The 21078-nt window shown below is 36.8% G+C and overlaps 1 pseudogene; it reads right to left on the bottom strand.

Moving 5' to 3' along the window:
• Positions 1-13110: 13110 nt before the first annotated feature.
• On the bottom strand, positions 13111-14787 carry LOC114629323 (annotated as a pseudogene).
• Between the last annotated feature and the right edge of the window lie 6291 nt (positions 14788-21078).

Raw genomic sequence — 21078 nt, 5'->3', positions numbered from 1 at the left:
TTCCATGCCTGTTAAAAATTTTAAAAGTGAAAAGAAATCACCTTAGTTCATAAGGAGTCCTAGAATTATGCTTCACTAACTCTGCAGAATATGACTGTGTGCTCCGAAATGCACACAATTAGAATGTGTAGAATAAGAAATTGCATTCCACTTATAGTTAAAGAAGATATTATGAAATTGTTAATAAAACCCCAATTATTCTTTCCTGTGCTTTTAAATGTTCATGTCCTTGGGTTGGAAGATTGTGTAAAGTCTACAGTAAAGACGCAATTAACTGTACCGTGGTCTGTTAACTCACTCTCTGATTTTTCAAACTGTCAGCTTATACGTTGACCGCTGACAACATGACCTTGCAGTCCTTAGACAGTCCTGTCACAGCTGAATGCAGATAGCTGTAAGATTAGCTTCAGGAAATTGAGTCCTAGATGAGCAAGGGAGAGAAAGAGCCCAAAGTTTAGAAGAAAAGGTGAAAAAAAAGTGCTATTATTGTTCAGAATTCAAAGAAGGGAAGTTGACACTTCCTTTTACAATAACAAATTATGTGCCAGGTTAACTGCGTTGGTTGTGGTACATCTAAGACAAGAGAAGCATTTATCTCTTTAATCAGAATCAGTTGGGTTATGCCTTGTGGTTTCTGATACACAGAGTGTGTACAGAGAATGCTAAATAAAGGCATGATGAAATTTAACAATGTTACTTTGTAATTATTTTGGATTTTTTGTTGCTGTTTTCATGCATCATGATCCCATTCACCCCTTACATCTGACAACAGCCCCCCTTCAATTCCCTCTCACATTTCCCTCCCAAATTCATGTGCTTAATAAAATTTGCTTTTAATTCATTTATGTTTCAACCCATTGACTCCAGTGACTACTGCTCTTTGGTTCATAGACATGAGGATATGTGCTGTGATATGGGAAACCTGCAAGTGGCCATATAGGGCACAAGGCTACAGGAAGAACTAAAAGCAATGGAGGAAAATAGGACAGAGGTAGTCTTCCCAAGTGAAGGTTGTTTAGTACCTAATAATCATCCCAGTAAAAATTATGTGTGTCTCTCTGTGTGTGTGCACATGCATGTATGTGTGTGTAGTATTATTTAGACTGAACAGGTTATATCCTGAAATATATATGTATATGCATAACTGTACACAAATCCAATTGGTAAAATGTAGCCAATACAATTTGAAGGGCTACAGGGAGGAAGCCTATGAAAGGAAAGAGAGGGAAGAAAGAATCATAATTTTAATCTCAAAGGCAAAAATAGAGATATGTCAATATTACCAAATAAATCTTTTAAAATTACAGTCAAGCTCTTGAGAGAGATAGAATTTTATAAGGTATGCATCTTGTCATGTTTTAATCATAAATATGTGTGAGGACTGCTTTTTCCATGTGTTGTAATTTGTACATTACAAAAAAGGGAGATGGAAACAAATTTGGCATGGAAATTATGGTGTCTAAACCATACAATTTGTACCACTATAACAAATGTAAAGTTTCTGTGACAAACCTGACTGAGTAATATTTGAATAAAACATACATAAGTAACTCATTTAGGCCATTCAAACTGTTTAATTTCTACAACCAAGCAATATAAAGTAATTATAATCATTATGGTTCTTAATATCTAAACCTGACACTAAATCACTAAAAAGAAAATCTTGCTATTTTCACTTTCAGATTTCAATGGTTCATTATGCAGGACCAAACAAGTTTCTATAGATTATTTTAGCTTTAGAATGCTATCTTTAACACATGTTAGAAGAGATTATTAGCAAAACCATCAATCCCTTTTCCCTGTCACAATAACTAAAAGGCATCTTCCAGACATCTTATAAGTAACACATTTTCTGGGTGGAGATTTCCTCACCATTCTGTTTGTGGCCATCTGGATGGAGCATTGGTGGTAATGCCTACCCATAAGGACTATTTGGCAAGCCTATTTACAAGTCTGTTTCCAGAAGGAGTATTGCTTGTTTCCCTTCAGGAAAGTGACAGAATTCAACACAGAAAGTTCTCCAGCTCCAGGGACTCTCTGGGAAAGAATTGAACATTTGTAACTTGGGCTGCTTTAGGAAACTGACCTCATGTTCCATCACAGTGAACTTCAAGTTGTCTATGCAATGAAGTGTGACAGCAGTTTTAATTGAATGTGAAAACATATTTTATTACAGGGCCATTCATTTGCCCTGCTGGCTAGTTGATGTTCTCCATATGCTACCCTGGAAAGTGTCTTTCAACTTGGAGATATTTCATGATAGACAGTTTATTCCATTCTTATGTGCACAGCTCTATAACTCTTCTCTGCCCTACCTCAGCAAAAATTATTTTTATTTTGTAATTTGTTTGTACAGGAAAGAGTGGAACATGATGAAATCCCATGTTATAGATAAAACTTTTCATATTCTATGGGAAGATAACTACCAAGATTTGGCTTTGAGGAAACTACTCCAAAGAATTAAAGAAAATTATTATCAAAATTATTATTTGGCACATAAAATAACAAAAATCTTGTCTAATTTCACAAAAAAATTCTGCAAAAAAGTATGAGATTTATAAAGCATGTACTTATAAAACTTAGTATTTACTGTTTCATCAAAGAAAATTTATGTAATGAACATATTGTCCTGAAGGACAAATATACGAGATGCTATTCTTCAAATGCATGTAAATTTTGATAGATAATAACAATATTTTTCAATATTTTAAAGACACAATCAACTTTTTATTACAGCTGTTGTGAAGATCTCAGTCTTAGATCTTATTTATTTGACAAGATTTTAAAAGGTGGTATATTATGGCCTAGGGTTTGTACTAAATATTCAAGGGATAGAAGAAAGATAAATTTCAACATCTCATTTTTGGTAGGTATTTGTCATGTAATGTTGAACTTTAGATGTTTTTGTTAAGTATTTAGTGACTAGATGCATGCTATAAGTAGAAACATTTAATAGTAATAGTACCAACTATTTATCTGTTGAAATACTTCAGAATATTTATTTAATACTTCCAGAAGTTGGGGCTAAAGAGAGAAGATCCCTTAAAGTAACTTTAGTATCTGAAGGAGGAATGTTTTAGAAGAGGAAAGATTAGAAATATTCCTAAATTTTGTAAGCATTAGTCTTTTATTAAATCTCTTCATCCCTTTCTTGGTTGATCTTTCCTTATAAAAGACTGATTTCAACAATATTTGTAGGTATTAAAAATTACATCAATAGGTTTACTTTAATATTTGTGTAAATATGTGTGATGTGTTTTTATCATAAGCGTCCCTTCTGTTTCTTTATATTTCTCCTTGCTTCATTTTTCCATATCTGCTTCCTTCATAATGCTCATTGACTCTCTTTTATTCTCATGTCATTTTTTGTATTTCTAATTTAAAACACATCAATTCCAGTTTGTGCTGTCTATATGTTTCCAGCATGGAGATAGCCAATGGGCCATGACCAACCTACCAGGACCCACATCCTGGAAGGAAACTCTCTTTTGTCATGATAAGCTATCAACCACTCATAGCTCCGCAGTTAATGATTTTAACACAGGAGCTTATTCCTGATCCATGTTGGAGTGTTGATGGGATTGATTTTGTGCAGATCTTGTTCAGACAGCCACGGCTACTGTGAGTTTATGAGAGTAACAGTCCTAATATCCAGAAGACCCTGTTTGACTCTAGCACTCTTCAGCCTCAGGATCCTATAAACTTTATACCCACTGTTTTCAGGATGTTCCCTGTGTCGTAAGGAGTGTATATGGTATAGATGTTCTGTTTGTGGCTAAGCATTCTAGAGTTGCTTACTCTGAATTCAGACTATTTGTGAGTTCCTAACTTAATCCCTATCCACTGCATAAAGAAACTTATACGATGATGTCCTATGAAAAAGCAAACATTCATTTGGCCTTTTGTCACTTACTCCCAGCATTCCCAAGATCCTGACTTTGCCAGTTCAGAATCCAAGAATTATGAAGTTAATGGAAAATCCTCCATCTTGGGTTTACCTTTAACGTGTTAGCTTTCAGAATCTCCTATCTTTATTTCATTTTTATATTTGTTAATCTGTACTGTAACCAAATAGTGGAGATCAGGCTCTCATACAGAAAAGTGGTTTATTTGGGTGGCTATGGTGGCTGGAATGAAGGACATTTGTAGGAGCTTGTGGTGAGAATATTAGGTGGGCATTAGTAAGGTGTATTTGAAAGGGTAAGGGACATTTGGAAAAGAATCATGGAGCAAAGAGTAAAACACAAACTCTTTGCCACCAATCTCATAACCAAAGGCCACATATCTAATATCTAAAAGCGTTGTATCTAATCCCACTTTGGAAATATCCTATCACCTTCCATTAACATTACTCTGGGGATCAATGAGGTCTGGGAACATTTGTCATTCAGACAAAACCACAGATTCTGGTGTAAAGTTATATTATAATTTGGGGATTAGTATATCTACTCTGCTTTCTACATGAAAACCCTGGAGAATCATCATACAAACACCGCATATTAGTTTTCAAATACATCTTTTCTAGCATATGCCCTATTAACTGTCTGACCCTTTAAATCTTTGTGCCAACCTAATGATAGTCCTTGCTACATTATCAGAGAAGTCCAGTTTCTCCCCTACCTGAAGGAGGATCACATTGTCTTTCACAAGCTCATACACTAACCTGACTAAAATTTTGTTGTTATTTTGCCCACATCACCATCAACCTATTAAAACAGACATATCCACTTTATTCCTTTTGTTCATTTTTTTATCTTTTGCTTTTCTGCTATATAAAGTTTTCCATCCTTGCTTTTATAAGGAGTGTGAATAAGTTTTTAACATGATAGAAAAATTCTCCATGTTACTGGTGCACATGATAGCTTCTCAATATTTAGCTTTTGCCCCTCTCCACACACACAGAGAAATCAATGGCCCCTTAGCTGCTAAATTTATGAAAATCATAAGCACAAAGCATCTTAAATAATGCCTTCTAAGACAAAATTGTTTTGAAATAGTATACTGTGGCACATTCTAGACAAGATTTATGGATAAATTCTTGTCTTTCATGATGACAGAGATACCTGTTTCTTCTTGACTCCAGGGCTTTGGAATTTTGACCCACTGCTGGTACTACAGGGCCATGCATGGGATTAGGTCAGCTTTTACTGCACCCTGCCATCTACTCCACTCACTCCTTGTTACATATTCCCTTCAAAGCACATTCTCTCTCTAATTATCTACCCTCAGCTAAGCATTGCTATGGTTCTGTTTTCAGTAGTAAACCATAGTTGTAGAAACCTTAGATGCTGCTAATCCATCTTTAAGCTAGTTGTTTTATGAGATATATGTCCACATAGGCAGAAAATATAAAAGCATCTGTATTGAAATGTAGGGAATTACTATCATTAAAGGTTTATTTCACTGTAATTCAGTACCCACATGTGTTTATTGAGTTCAGAAGGCAGAAATGGTCAATTTACTTGTACAAGGTGGTGTGCACTCAGCCTTTTAAGGCTGAGATGGGGATGAGAGTGTGTGTCCCTATAGTGTGAGCTTTTATCAGAAATATTCAAATTTTGCACATAAATGTGTGTATGTGTATATAAGTGCATATTTTCTGCAAAGTACCTCAAATCATCTATCATTATTTTATAATTGCTGAATTTGCATTAAGCAAATTCATATGTCTTAGCTGTTTGGAATATCCTGAACAATCAGCCAAAGAAAGCAAGGGAAAAAATCAAATATTTTGCACATTGCTAGTTATGTAAGCAGTGGTATGTAAAGTGCTATTCTGTTCCAAATATAATCTGTAAATTACTCATGTTTGATGAGAATGCTTTTTTGACACAAACACTAAAAGAATGCCACACAAGCAGAAAGTTATTGAAATGACTCTCTTCTTTATTCTTGATTACATCCATGGGGAGGGAGCAAAGCAGATGTGAAGCTGTACTAGACAACCATTGTTTTGTCTTGCTCACAATTCCTTCAATTTTATTTAGCAAACAATGCCTCAACTTTTTTGGGAATTGTTACCAGTGTCTGCGGTGATATCTAATCCATCTCTTGCTCTTCCACTATTGTTAACCAGTCACCAAACTTCACTTGCTGTTGTTCACTGGACATAGTGTAGCTACCTTAAGGATGCCCACCTTGCTTTAATGAGCTAAATAAGAGATCTTTTTTATTGGAACTAAAAAAGAAAGCAATGGGAAAAAATGAAAAAGGTGTAGCATAGACCAACATAGGTTCTGGGCCCAGACTTGCTGTATTGTAAGCATTGCTGTGTACATGTGGTTTTGAATATCTGTTTTTCCTTTTGTCAAATTCCTAATTGGGAAATTAGGAATGATAATAACACCTGCTTTGCCGGTACTGTCAATGCTAAACAATGTGCTAAAGTTAACGGGTTTTGGTTTGGTTATTACTTTTATTTGTGGCACTAGGAATGAAACACAGGGCTTTCTGAATTCTAGGCAAGCAGTTCTGCCACTGAACTGTATCCCCTGACAAAATTAAATGAATATTAGTCCCAACAGTACAACCTGGAGTTGAACTTAGAATCATCTGATCTGTAGTCAGGTGTATTAATTGCACTTCAGGCCTCAAGACTTGGCACTCTATGTGTGTTGTTTACAGAAGCCCCTCAGTGGTGTTTGTCGAAGCTTGAAGGTCATGCATATGATGCAGCCAGTGGGTATTTTGATACAAGAGCTTGTCAAACTTGACAAACAGTATAGTAAGCTATAGAGAAAGACAGCCAGCAGCCAGCATTATTTGATCATTTGAATGCAACTGTATCATTTTGCAAAGTCGTAGCTTCCCTTTTCCCTTAGTCAACATGCATGTGGCATCTCTATCTCTCATAAGACTATTATGTACAAAGAACATATGACAAGAGGATTGCTATTTCTGGATCAATGACCCATGACCAGTGAATATAATTATCAAAGGAAAAGCTGAGCGCCATGGTTAGTGGGATATTCAGAGTCTGTTTTTGGTATGCCTATCATGCATCAAGTACAAGACAGGCCATCAGCTAGCAAAGCAAGAGTGATCTTTGCCCTGATGGAGATTACTATTTAATCAGGAAGTTAGTGCATGCATCGGTAACAAAACGCCACACACATGGTAGTTTAAACAACTATTATTTTCTCATAATTTGGCATCTAGAGTCCAGGATTAAGGTGCTATAAGACACTGTGAATGATTAGTGTCCCCTCCCTTACCTTCATGGCTTGCATAGAGTTGGAGTCTTTCTACGTCCTCACATGGGGTTCTTTGTTCAATGAGAGGAGAGAGATCTATATTGCTTTTGTCTTTTCTTAAGAAGACACCAGTCCTGTGAGATCATGGATTAGATTTTACCCTTATGAACCTAATTAACTTTTGGAAAATCTTATGTCCAACTGTAGTCACTTGTACTGGTAAGTCTTAAGTATTAGAATATGAGGCTGCATTGTTGGACAGAGAAAGTTGTAAAACTAAGTTCATGGGGTTTCATGGTGGAATAATTAATTCTCACATGGTATACAGAACTTTTTGTGCATTCAGTGAAGTTTAACTCTTGCAGAGGGAGTTCTAGTACAGCGTTTTATAAGAAAAAAATCTTAGCAAAACATATTCTCCACCCTAAAAGACATTTTATAAAGAAAATTTTATTTTTTTAATATAAAGCCAAAAGGCTTGTTTATCACACGCTTTATGGAATAACTCTTATGGAATCAGCTATGGGTACTGAGACAAAGCCAATATGTAGTAATATAAAAAAGCATGACTGAGCTGATCCTGTAGGCAATATCTCTGGCAGAAAATTCAGTGAAGTTTATAAGCAAATTTGGCCAGGAGCATAAAACATTTTACAAAATTAAGTTATCAAAAACTCATTCATTACACCTGAGAACAAATTGAGTAGACAAAGGGCTAACTGTATCAATGAATTGATTAAAGCTTTTGTGACTTTCAGCACTGAGAAGAGAACGCTTCTAGGCTTGTCTGTCAGTAGATAAGGATTGCACTAGGTTGTGCTTGTGCTTCTTGAGAAACTGAATAGGAAACAGAACTCTCACAAAGAACCAGGCTTCTAAAAACTTGCTACGTGTTTGGCTTTTGATTTTTCTCTACAGCTCTGAGAACTCTGCATAACTACTGCTTTTACCTTACTTTTAATAAAAGCTATTAATACCAATTATTAATGTTTTTCTGTTTTCTTCTTTATTAGATATTTTCTTTATTTACATTTCAAATGTTATCCCCTTTCCTGGTTCCCCCTGCCAGAATTCCCCTATCCCATCTTCTCTTCCCCGCTTCTATCTCCCCCACGCACCCAACCTAGCTTCTTGATGAGACTTGAGAAAGGTTTTTCTGTCACCTTCTTCCTTCAGTACATCAGGATTCTATCTTTCCTTAACCTTTCTTCAATTCTATTCCTTTTAAATATAATTAACAGATCTCCATTTCATAGGATGATTACAGAATTATCAGTTTGTGTGTGTGTGTGTGTATGTTAGTGTGTGTGTGTTGTTTTGTTTTGTTTTACTTCCGAGACAGATCAGTAGCAAGTTCTGGTTTTTGTGAATTGGTTTTCATTTTGGCTGGCATACTGTTAGCTCCATAAAGCTGGCCAGGTCCAGACTTTTCTACTTTTGCCATTTTTGGTCATTGCTTTTCTTTAATCATGATTTATATTTGTTGGAAATAGATTCTTCTCTCATAATCCTCACCACAGTTTTTCCTCTCTACCTCCCCTCTCCTTCAGATCCACTGTCCCACTGTTTCTCTTCAGAAAAGATCAGGCCTCCAAGACACAACAACTAAATACAATAAAACAAGATACATGAAGACAAGCACTCATATTGAGGCCGGGGAAACCCTATTAGTTGGATGGTGAGCCTTTCGATCAGTCTCCTGGGTTACCATTGCATTTTTTTTCACTCAGATGATTCTTTTAGTCTAAGAGAATGTGAAGACTTTTTTTAAATCTTTCCAAATAGAATGTTTTTAAAATGGCATTTTAATAAGGCATGATGCTTTATCTGAAAAGATTCTTGTTTTCTTTTCTTTTTTCTTTTCCTTTCTTTTATTTTTTTCTTTTCCTTTTTTTCCTTTTCTTTATTACATTTAATTTTTAAGAATCCATGTGTTGTCCTCTTCCCGGTCCCCTCCTTCCACAGTTCCTCATCCTATTCGTCTTCCTCCCTGTCTCCAAGAGGATGTCCCCCCTCTCAACCCTGCCTACTCACTCCCTAGGGTCTCAAGTCTCTCAAGGGTTATGTGATCTTCTCCCACTGAGGCCAGACAGTCCTCTGCTGTATATGTGCCAGGGGCCTTGGACCAGCTAGTTAATGCTGCCTGGTTGGTAGCTCGATATCTGAGAGATCTCAGGGGTCCCTGTTAGTTGAGGCTGCAGGTCTTCCTGTGCGGTTGTAATCCTCCTCAGCTTTATTTTAAAGTGGCATTTTAATAATAAGGAACGATGCTTTAATCTGAAAAGATACATGTATTACTTTCTGATGTAAATATTGCACAATTCATATGATTGACCTACTTTCTCATTGAAAAAAACATTAATTATAGTGTACTAAAACTATCATTTCTTCTTTATATAGTCTGAAATATTGTATTTCCTTTATTTTGGGCTCTCAACTCCTGATGAGTCTTTTCTTTCTGTTAGCACTGGTGAAGCTCAGCTCTCTCAAGCTTGATTTCAGAGAAGCTGCAGTAACATTTCTAATGAGCACATATATGCAAGGGCAGGCAATTATGTTGAGTTTAGATAAGTTAGGAAAAAAAGCTCTAAGCATATTATTTACACGCATAAGTAACCCACAGAAAACATTAGTTCAATATTCTACAGAGACATGAAACCTCATAGTACAATGAATAAATGCAATGTCTCAGGAACAATGAGAAAAAGAATACAAAAACACAATAAAGATGAATTCATGTGTGGATTTGCATAAATAAATGGAATACAATATCAAAAATTGAAAGCAGACAATTTGAAAACAGATTTCTTAGAGAAAAACATGGAGTTCAGAGGAAGTAGAAGTTTTAAGGGTACAAGTAACAAATATTGTCGGAAAACATTGTCAAGTCAGAAAAAGACATCAGCAAGGAAAAAAATGTGTTCCTTACTAACAAATTCTTAAAGAAGTCACATCATTCAGATATTGTTTAAATAGAAATTTTATAACAATAAAGGAATGTGAATACTTTCATTAAGACTGAAGAGTTTTCCATATATTACTAATGAATGTATATCTACACATAAATATAGTTTCTAAATGATTAAATTTTAAAAAGGAAAGAAGAATCATTTATCCTCCATCCTAAAAAGTATAAAGACAAATATAGAAGACAATGACATGTGTCATGTGTCACTAAAAGAGATCATTTAAATAAAGCTGTAGAAAGATAAGGAACTACACTGTGGAAAATTCTAAGTTGATTCCTAAAAATGTATACATGGCTGTATGGAAATGTGAAAGCAAAGAGTATATTGGAAACAACTACACAACTGATTATCGGAGAGACAAGTCAGCTAAGTGCAAATGATATAACAGCATCAATCAAATTCAAGCTTTAATAGAATGGATTTGGAAACATGAACCAGTTATATTCTAACTATAGAAAACACTTCAAATATAACTATGTAGATATTGAACACTATCCTGGGGAGCATGGGGAATTTTCTGAGCAGCAGAATACTTGCTTAGCACATTAAATATGCTAAATTGGATCTCAATCATAAAAATAAATAGAAAATGTGTGTGTATTGGTTATTCATTGTATAGTAATAAAATAAAATAAAAGGAGAATGGTCATATAAATGTATAATAAACTTTAGTTAAAATAAAGTTACTAGAAGCATACGGGGATATTTTATAGTGAAAATATTTCAATCAACCAAGCAACTATAAGAGTCTTAAATACCTGTATGAAGGAAAACTGTAAATCATCTCTAGATAACATACAATAGTTAATATAATGTAAATGCTGTGTAAGTAATTGTCATTTGTTCAGAAATAGTGGCAAGTTCTACATGCATTCATTAGATGTGCAAGCTATCATTTCCCTATATTCCTCATTATCACAAGAGATGAATATGTATATAGTCCAGAATTTCCATCAATGTTCTGGGTTGGTACATATGTCTATTTTAAGATAATTTAACATAGATAAATACATTTTGATGAGACAAGTAAAATAGATAGAGAAAAGATACGTATTTTTTCTGACAGCACTGTATGTTGACTAGCATAGCAAGGAAAATGATGAGTCTTCCCATTGAACAAAGTAGAAAGAAATGTGTGCATTTCTGTTTGTGTGTACATGTGTTGGTGTGTGTATACACATGTATACTATAACATGGCTATATGGTCACAATCTATGATGCTTCTTAATAATTGTACGCCATATTAATTTTACTCTCAATTATAATGTGATTATATTGAAACAAATTATTGGCGTATTGAAAATGTGGTTTCTCTGTAGTGAAAATCACAAGGCAACGAGAAAACAAGACCAACTGAAAACTATTGCAACAATGTGAGGAAGAAAAGCTCAGTGTTCTTACTAGTGTGGTGAAAGGCAAATAGAAGATAAACAGATAAATAAATACTTAAAATATTTTAAAATATAGTCATAAATATGCAAACAAAAATCAGGTAAAATATTCATAGTGAAAAATTCAAATACATTTTAATGTGTATTTAAAAATATGCATGCATTCTCAAAGGGTGGCTTGGAGGGCATAAACCCAAGCATGATAAAAATCATGCTGCTGCTAATAATGATGATTGTGCTGATGAGTATTATGGTGCTGCTACAGATGAAAGGTGGCCATTTACACTTTCCCAAGAAAAGAACTACGTAAAGCAGTTTCAATATCATTGAGCTGAACTTTGGGTTTTTTTCTAACATTTTCAGCTAATTTTTATTTTTTTAAAAGGCAGCAAATCAACATCACAACTCAGGACTAACTTAGGTGTGCATCTGACAGTGAAGCACACCTGTAAAGTGGAGTGGAAAAGGTTTTCCAAAAACCCATCAAATATATGATCTCCAAATCTCCAAACAAACAGCACTCTTTGTAAGCCTTTGTTAAGTGATTCAAGGGATCTGGGAGGTTATTGCTGTGAAAACAAGCCTGCAGTACAGTAGCATGAGTCTTGGGCATTAAGCACAATCAGCTCAATGGAGTTAAGTTGAAAACATAGTAGAGAACTGTGTGGAGGAGGGAGGGTGGGGTGAGGCAGTCTGTAAGCCAGTTGACCCAAGAACAACAGAGATAGCTTTGTAACATTCCAATTGACACCAGGCATAGTAAATCTCCAATTTTTAAAGAGAGCAATTAAAACTTACAGTTCCAACAGCCCACAAACCAAATAATAATATTTAAAAAAGAAATTCAAACTGTGTTCAGAGAGTTCCACCCCACCCACTATCTCATTCTGAGCACCCCAAGGAAAATAGAAGCATCCGTGACTATCACACATGAAAACTACATGAACGTCACTGGAATAAGTTTTTCCCCACTGATGTATAAAATCCATATAGAAATCTCATACTATACTATAACAAATTGTGCTTCTCATAATTCTTTTTAATTTCCTTTAAACCTTGTTTGACATCATTTTTATTGTTGTAAAAATGTTTTCATGATTCTGAACATGGTTCCAGTCCTTTTCTGCTTACTTTTCTATCAATATTGAATATTCCAGCTACTGATTCTAATCAGGAAATCTCTTTTTCACAAGGCACATCCAGCAGAAATGGCTGAAGTACACGCCAGCTGTAGAAAGTGCATCCATCCCGAGAACATTCGTGTGCCTTTTTTGGGATCTGAAGGCTTTGCCATTGTTCTTGATGAAGACTCTTCAAGTCTCGTAAACATCAGTGTACACAGTCTTGCTACTTTGCAGCCTCATGTCCTGGGACATGAAGGCTGGTTGACAGCAAGTGAAAAGCTAGAGAGTCTGAGTTTTAATGGCTGATAAACCTTAACATCCCACAGAAGAGGAAAACACTTTTTCTTTTTTGCTACTTAAGAATGTGGCAGAAATGTATGCTGAGGTAGCCCAGTCAATCCTCATTTCTTTCTTTGTTGTTGTAAATTTGGTCTCAGAATATTTCTGGAAGGGTGACATTTCGAAGAAACCACTGCTGGGACCAGCTTCCACTGCAGTCTCTAATGCTGGGCACCTGGCTGTCCTCTTCTGTGGCCTTATCTAGACACTGATTACTGTTCACATGCTGCAGGGTTAATTTCACTGAGTCATACTCCCAGAGCTGGTCTCCTTTTAGGTGGTGGCATTTGAGCATAGTAACTGAGCCATTAAGTTTGGAAACGTCCAAACAAAGGTTGTCTGTTCTTATTTCTTTGTTGGCAGTGTAAGAGAAAACCTGATTACCTCCCATACCATGACAATTAAAAATTCCAACCTTTTCATTCTCTTTTCTAGCCATGTTGTCTAGACATTGATTTGTTTCCACATTTTGTATCTCTCCCATTGTGAAATAGTGATGAGGAATTTGAGAATCAGGGTAAATATTTTCTAGGTACCAAGAGAAAGGTTTGCATTGTAGTTTATGTCTCAGACCAAGTCTTGATGATATATCTCCATAATCTACCTTTGTAACACCTGGAGAAATTATATAGAGGAAATTCTTGAATTCATCCATCCATACTTCTGCAAATCGTCTGTTATTTTTATTGATAATTTGCCCTGTCCCTCCTGGAAATGTGTACGATGTAGTTTTCTGAAACACATGACCAACATGGGAGCATGTCACTATTTTCAAAGTTCCTCCTCACTACCAAATCCTAAAGGAAATTTCTAGGTTTTCTCCTCCCCAGATATCCATTCCAGCATCATATGTTCCAATTTCCTGAAAGTAATCTCTGTCTATTGAAAAAAGGCTTCCAGCCATTGTAGGTGTTATGACAGGAAGAGTCCAGTCACCTTTCCTTCTTTCCATTTCTCGTTGGGGAACAGGATACCAATGAAAATTGAGTTTCTATTTAAATCCAGCATAGGTCATGTCAGAGCCCGCCGTGTATTCGAAAGTATCGTCACTGATCACATCGATGATAGGACACACTACTGTTCTCCTGTCATGTTTGGTCCTTGCCATCAGAGGCTCCAGCCACCCTGCTGTACACTCACAGTGAGCATCTAAGAAGGTCATCACTTGGCCTTTGGACATAGTAGCTCCTTTTAATCCAGCTCTGATCAACCCAGAACGTTGTTCCATTCGAATGACATGAACTGGCACTTTAAGTTTTTTCACATAACTCTCTAGAGGTCTTTTCAAAAAGTCTCTTTCACTGGCATCATCTACAAGAACAATCTCTTCTATCATGTGTCTTAGAGAGCGATTGACTAATCACACTACGGACTGTTCTCAGAAGTGTGCTCCATGCCTCATTGTGGAAAACAATCACCACTTGTTGAAAGGTTATCTGGATACATCTTTGTTTTACACCCCTCTAACCTTACATCTGGTAAGGATCTGTTAAATGCAACATCTCACTTGCCATTAAATTGAACTGATTGATTTTAAAAATCTCTTTCATCTTTTCTTGATCCTCTTTAGGAATGACAACTGGCTTCCCCATTTTTCCAGGACCTTCCTGAGGCTTCCGCACTACCCTGGAACATCTCCAGCATGAAGTCCTCTCTCCTTCTTCTCTTCACATTTGTTGCACTCACTGAAGTAAAGCAGCAGGAACATAACCAAGAGTACCCAAACCAAAGAGGTGGCTAGAACCACCTTGCAATATGCAAATTTTCTCATGGCACTTTAAATCAAATGTAAAATTTATATATATAATATTCCAATCTTGTTTCATCAGAAATCACAGTCATATCCCCAAAGTGGCTTTTGAAATGAATTCACATCACAAATCCACGTCTCAAATTATCTTGGCCTGTGCAGGGGTGGGCGCTCCTCAGGCTGGTGCTGGCGGTGGCAGCGCACTCCCGCGGGCCACAGCGCAGGTGCTCCTCTGATCTGATCTTTCTAAGAACTATATATGTATGTTTCCTTATCATTGAATATATTTTATAATTGCTGTGGACTAATATCATATGATAAAATCCTAATCCTCGTTGTAATGGCTTAGGAATGTGGAGCATTGGAGCATGGAAATAGTTGTGTCTTAAGAATAGAATCTTTGCCTTCCAGTCTGTGCCCAAGCACTGAGCAGATCCTGGGCCTCAGCTCTGCACCAAATCTCACAAAATCCAGAGGAGGCGGGGCTCCCAGGAGCTATAACCCCTGAGGTATCTTAGATAAGGAGAGAGCAACACTCGCCCCAAGCAGGAAGTAACTGAGACCCACTGGGATCCAGGAATTGACTCCTGGCCCGGAGCACTGGTATTTTCAGGTCTGTGCCCAAGCACTGAGCAGATCTTGGGCCTCAGCTCTCACCCCAGCAGCAACACCCATCCCAAACAGTTCTGACACGACCAAGATAATAGTAAAGACAGGCTCCAATCAGAGACAGTGCAAGTAGCACTAAGGAGATCTAGATGGTGAAAGACAAGCGCAAGAATATAAGCATCAGCAACCCAGGGTACTTGGCATCACCAGAACCTAGTTCTCCCACAATAGAAAGTCCTGAACTCCCTATATCACCAGCAAAGCAAGATTCAGATTTAAAATCACTTCTATTGATGATGATAGAGAACTTTAAAATGGACATAAATAAAACTCTCAAAGAATTTGAGAACAAAGGTAGATGCCCTTAAAGAGGAAACACAAAAATCCATAAAGAATTACAAGAAAACACAACCAATCATGTGAAGGAATTGAACAAAACCATCCAGGACATAAAAATGGAAGTAGAAACAATAAAGAAATCACAAAGGGAGACTTCCCTGGAGATAGAAAACCTAGGAAAGAAATTAGGAGTCATAGGTGCAAGCATCACCAACAGAATACAAGAGATAGAAGAAAGAATCTCAGGTGCAGAAGATACCATAGAAAATATTGACACAACTGTCAAAGAAAATGCAAAATGCAAAAAGTTCTTAACCCAAAACATCCAGGAAATCCAGGACACAATGAGAAGACCAAAGCTAAGGATAATAGGTACAGAAGAGAGTGAAGATTCCCAATTTAAAAGGGCCATAGTGAAATTACAACTTTAAAGAATGCTGCTCTGTTGAGCTTTGATGCTGCAGATAAAGCAAATAAAATTATCCATGGCCGGAGGTCAGTATTTCCATTTTGGTCAAACCTCAGGAATGGCATATATAGCATGATCAGGCTAGCCCTTCTTGTCCTGGGAATATTTTTATTCCTGCTCATCATGTTAAAGCTTATCCTTAACAACATCAACAGGCTGGCCACCTAAGTACATGGCTTAAACCTGAAAATGGACCCCCAGACAGAGTTATTAAATTAACAGGCTGGCAAGTCAAGGACAGGTAATAGAGGCATAGAGCCTTACCAACCTAAGACATACGTGCATTGCTTTGATAATGCATATTCCATGATGGGTAAGGAAGGCATTCTTGTCAGAATGACCTAAGACAGGCTCAGTCTTGTTAACAAAATAAAAAAAAATGGGGAGAGATGGAGAGCCTTTGGGGCTGCTTGAAAAGAAGCTGACATGGGCCAAGGACAAGGAAATGGGCTGTTTAGAAGGAATATGACATTGGCCAAGGACAAGAAAGTAAGCTTGAGGGAGGAATCTGACATTAGGCTAGAAAAAAGAAGTTATTTCAGGTAGGAATCTAAATTTAAGGCTACAACAAAGAAGAAATCTCAGGCAGGAATATAAATATTAGGCTATAACAAAGGAGTAATTTCAGACAGTAATCTGAATTTTAGGCTAGAACAAGGAAGTAGACTTCAGACATGAAAATGACCTTGGGCTAGGTCAGGGAAGTATGCTCAGATACTTTGGTCATCCTGATAAGCCTTTAGAACAGTGATCATGGGAATGTTATTGTAATTGGGTTTAATGCCTTGCTTTTTCTTTGATTATTTTTGTTTATTTTATTGCTTGTTCCTTGACTATTTGCAACTATTTTATTGCTAGACCCTCAACCTAGAACTGATCTTAATACATGCATGTAATCAAAATAGTATAAAAGCATAAAGGAAGAGAGAGTATAAGATAGGGGTTTCTAATGAGGGAAAATGAAGAAAGGGGATGACATCTGTATTGTAAATAAATAAAATATCCAACAAAAATAGTTTTGACAACAACAATAACAACAACAAAAAGAATAGAATCTTCAAGGCTCATTCTCACTCTTCTGAACTTATTGGCTCAGGGGGAAATTTCCTAAACAGAACTCCAATGGCTCATGATATAAGACCAAGAATTAATAAATAGGACCTTATGAAACTGGAAAATCACTGGAAGACAAAGGACATGGTCAATAGGGCAAATCAGCAACCTACAAATTGGGAAAAATCTTCACTAAACCCACATCCGATAGTGGACTAATATCTAAAATATATAAAGAACTCAAGAAGCTAACCACCAAAAACCCAGACAAACCAATCAAAAATGGAGTATAGAAAAAACAGAGAATTCATAACCGAGGAATCTAGAATGAGTGAGAAGCACATAAAGAAATGTTCAACGTCCTTAGGGATCAGAGAAAAGCAAATGAAAATGACCCTGAGATTCCACATTACCCCAATCAGAATGACAAAGATCAAAACCTCAGGTGACAATACATGTTGGCGAAGATGTGGAGAAAGAGGAACACTCCTTCATTGCTGGTAGAATTGCAAATTGGTATGACCACTCTGGAAATCAATCTGGACGTTCCTCAGAAAATTGAAAATAGATCTACCTGAAGACCCAGCTATACCACTTTTGAGAATATAGCCAAAAGGTGCCCCACCATGCCAAAAGTGCACATGTTCCACTATGTTTATAGCAGCCTTATTTGTGATAGCCAGAAGCTGGAAACAACCCAGGTGTCCCACAACAGAAGAATGGATACAGAAAATGTGGTTCATTTACACAGTGGAATATAACTTAGCTATTAAGAACAAGGAGGACATCCTGAGTTTTATAGTCAAATGGATAGAACTAGAAAATATCATCCTGAGTGAGGTAACTCAGCCTCAAAAGGACATGCATTGTATGTACTCACTTATAAGTGGATACTAGCAAAAATAAATAAATAAATAAATAAATAAATAAATAAATAAATAAATAAATAACAGAATACCCAAGATTCAATCCACAGAACTCAAAAAGAGCAACAAGCTGAAGGGCTCAAGGGAGGACACCTCAATCCTACTGGGGAGGGAGAATAAAGCAATAGCAAGTGGGGAGGGAGGGAGGGGTCTGGGAGGGAAAGTGGTTGGGGGTCAGGGGAGAGGGGTACCTGATCTGGTATTGGGTGAAGGAAAAGGACTGAAACCCTGCCAGCCAGCAGAAAGAGTGCAAACAGGCAACCTAGAGCGGTAGGAGGTTGGGGAGACCTTCCAGAATGCACCAGAGACCTGGAAGGTGAGAGACTGTCAGGGCTCAAAGGATAGACCTTAGATGAAATGCAGGACAGTAGTGAGAGGGAACTTATAGAGCCTACCTCCAGCAGGAAGACAGGGCATCAAGTGAGGGAGGGAATTGCTATCCCATAGTCAAAACTCTGACTCATAATTGTTCCTGTTTGAAAGAACTGCAGGGATGGAAATGAAGAGGGGCCTGAGGATAAGAAGGTTCCGTGACAACCCCAAAGTAGGATCCAGCTCAAGGGGAGGCCCCAAGGCCTGATACTATTACTGAGGCTACGGAACGCTCACAAAAAGGGACCTATCATGACCACACTCCAGAAGACCCAACAAGCATCTGAAAGAGTCAGATGCATTTATTTGTACCTAACCAATGGACAGGAGCTGCTGACACCTGTAGTTGAATTACAGAAATGCTGAAAGAAGCTGAGGAGGAGGGCAACCCTGTAGGAGGACCAGCAGTCTCAATTAATCTGGACCACCCAAAAGACAGCATACACCAGCTGATATGTGACCCCCAATACATATAGAGCAGGGGACTGCTGGGTCTGTGTTCAATCAGAGATGATGCGCTTAACTCTCAATAGACTGGAGGCCCCAGGGAATTTAGAAGTCAAGTGGGATGGAGGATGGAGGTGGAGTCAGCCTTGTGGAGACAGGGGTGTGTGTTGGAGGTATGGGATATGGAACAGAGGGTGGATTGGGGGGATAAAATCTGGAGTGTAAAAAATAAATAGATAGATAGATAGATAGATAGATAGATAAGAATGGAATCTTCGTGAACTGGATTTGTACCTTTACTAGTAGAACCATAAAACATGATTCTCTCTCTCTCTCTCTCTCTCTCTCTCTCTCTCTCTCTCTCTCTCTCTCTCTCCACCATGTGTGTCCTTATCTCTCTGCATCTGTCTCTGTGTCTTTGTCGCTCTACTTTGCTTACACTTTCTTTTTATCTCCCTGTCTTTCCATCTACCAGGTAAGGCTATAACCAGAAAATTACCCTGCGAGTAATAAACCCTCTTCAGAACCTGACCATGATTTCAGACACCTGAGCCCAATTTTTGAGAACTGAATGTGCTTAGCCCAGCTCATTCTATCTGTGGTACTTTACAAAAGCATCCTAATGTAACTGAAACACCTGCTCTAAGTGTGACCTAGAGGAATTACAAAAGTGTCTAAAGGTCACACAGCACATTTTTCTAAAATAATATTTTAGATTTTTATGAATTATTTATTTTATTTATATCCATTGATGTTTTATTTACATGTACATCTACCTGCATGAGGGTGTCAAATCCCCTAGAGTTAAAGACAGTTATAAGATGATTGAACCCAATTCCTTTGGAAGAGCAGACAGTTCTGCTAACTTCTAAACCATCTCTCTGTCCTCACACATTGCATTTTGAAGACCAATATTTTAACAAAGACACTCATATTGCTAATGAGAGTATCTTTCTGAATTGGAACTTTCTTTCTTCAACAACTTTACCAGGCTTTAAAGCCTTTTAGTGAGAAGAAGAAATAAGAATACTGGAGAAGAGATGAAGCATTAAACCAAGAATGAATTTTAGCATGATACTTTTGATGATAGACACACAAAGGAAACTTCTGATATATGTGTATATGTCATATACACATATATCAGAATATATATGATTATGAATATATATGATATGAATATATATCATATATACATTATATATATATATATATGATTCTAATATTCAGTTTTAAAGAAAAGATGATATTTAAAACCAGATAAATGCTTCATACAATAGAATAAACACACAACATATAGGACAGAACAGTCACAATCAAAATTAAGAAATGTATTCATTTAGAAGTATACGATTAAAAATAGTTTTATAAAAAAGGCTGAGGTTAAAATACAAGAAAGGCAGATAGACTATTAAGAACAAAATGGATCAAAAGGCCATGGGAGTTTAAGAATTACAGAATGTGTGTTTTATTTCTTATGCTATCAAAAAATGAAGATAAGGAATTAAGAAGGGAGAACAGAGCAACAGTGATTAGGGTAGAGTGAAATTAATGAAAGTATTTGAAGACAGGGTACTTCATTTAGGGCTAATGCTCACAGAGACAGAGGAACTCTCTTGCGTGTGGTCCAGCAGAATAGAGTTAAAATATGCATCTGCTTTTCATACTTGAGGGGTTAGGACACATGTACATCTTCATATGTTAACGAAGAAAATGTGTTCTGTATGCTTTGTACAGTCTGAACTTTTTACCTTCCACAGTGAAGGCAGAATCACAAAGACTAGCTCTAGGCTCATTTCAAGGCTGTAAAGCAAATATATTATGGGTGCATATGAATGAACACACTTGTGTGTGTCCATCTCTCTGTTATATGATCACATTGGGAATGTGTGTATGATAACAATGACAGTTCAAATTAATGAAATCAGTGGCTACAAATGGAAACGTTCATTTTGCTCTTATTTTCATCCTTAGTTCTTTAATATACGAGTTGATTTGTAGAGGCTGTTTGAAACTCAGGCTATTTTCATGTTCTGTCATCTCAAAATTACATTTAGTGCCAAACAAAAGAATCTGGTGAGGCAGTAAATAAACGTTCTG

Source organism: Grammomys surdaster, unplaced genomic scaffold (assembly GCF_004785775.1).
Source record: "Grammomys surdaster isolate TR1022 unplaced genomic scaffold, NIH_TR_1.0 279, whole genome shotgun sequence".
NCBI classification, from domain to species: Eukaryota; Metazoa; Chordata; class Mammalia; order Rodentia; family Muridae; genus Grammomys; species Grammomys surdaster.
Note: the sequence above shows the minus strand (reverse complement) of the source record. Positions and strands in the feature narration are given on the sequence as shown.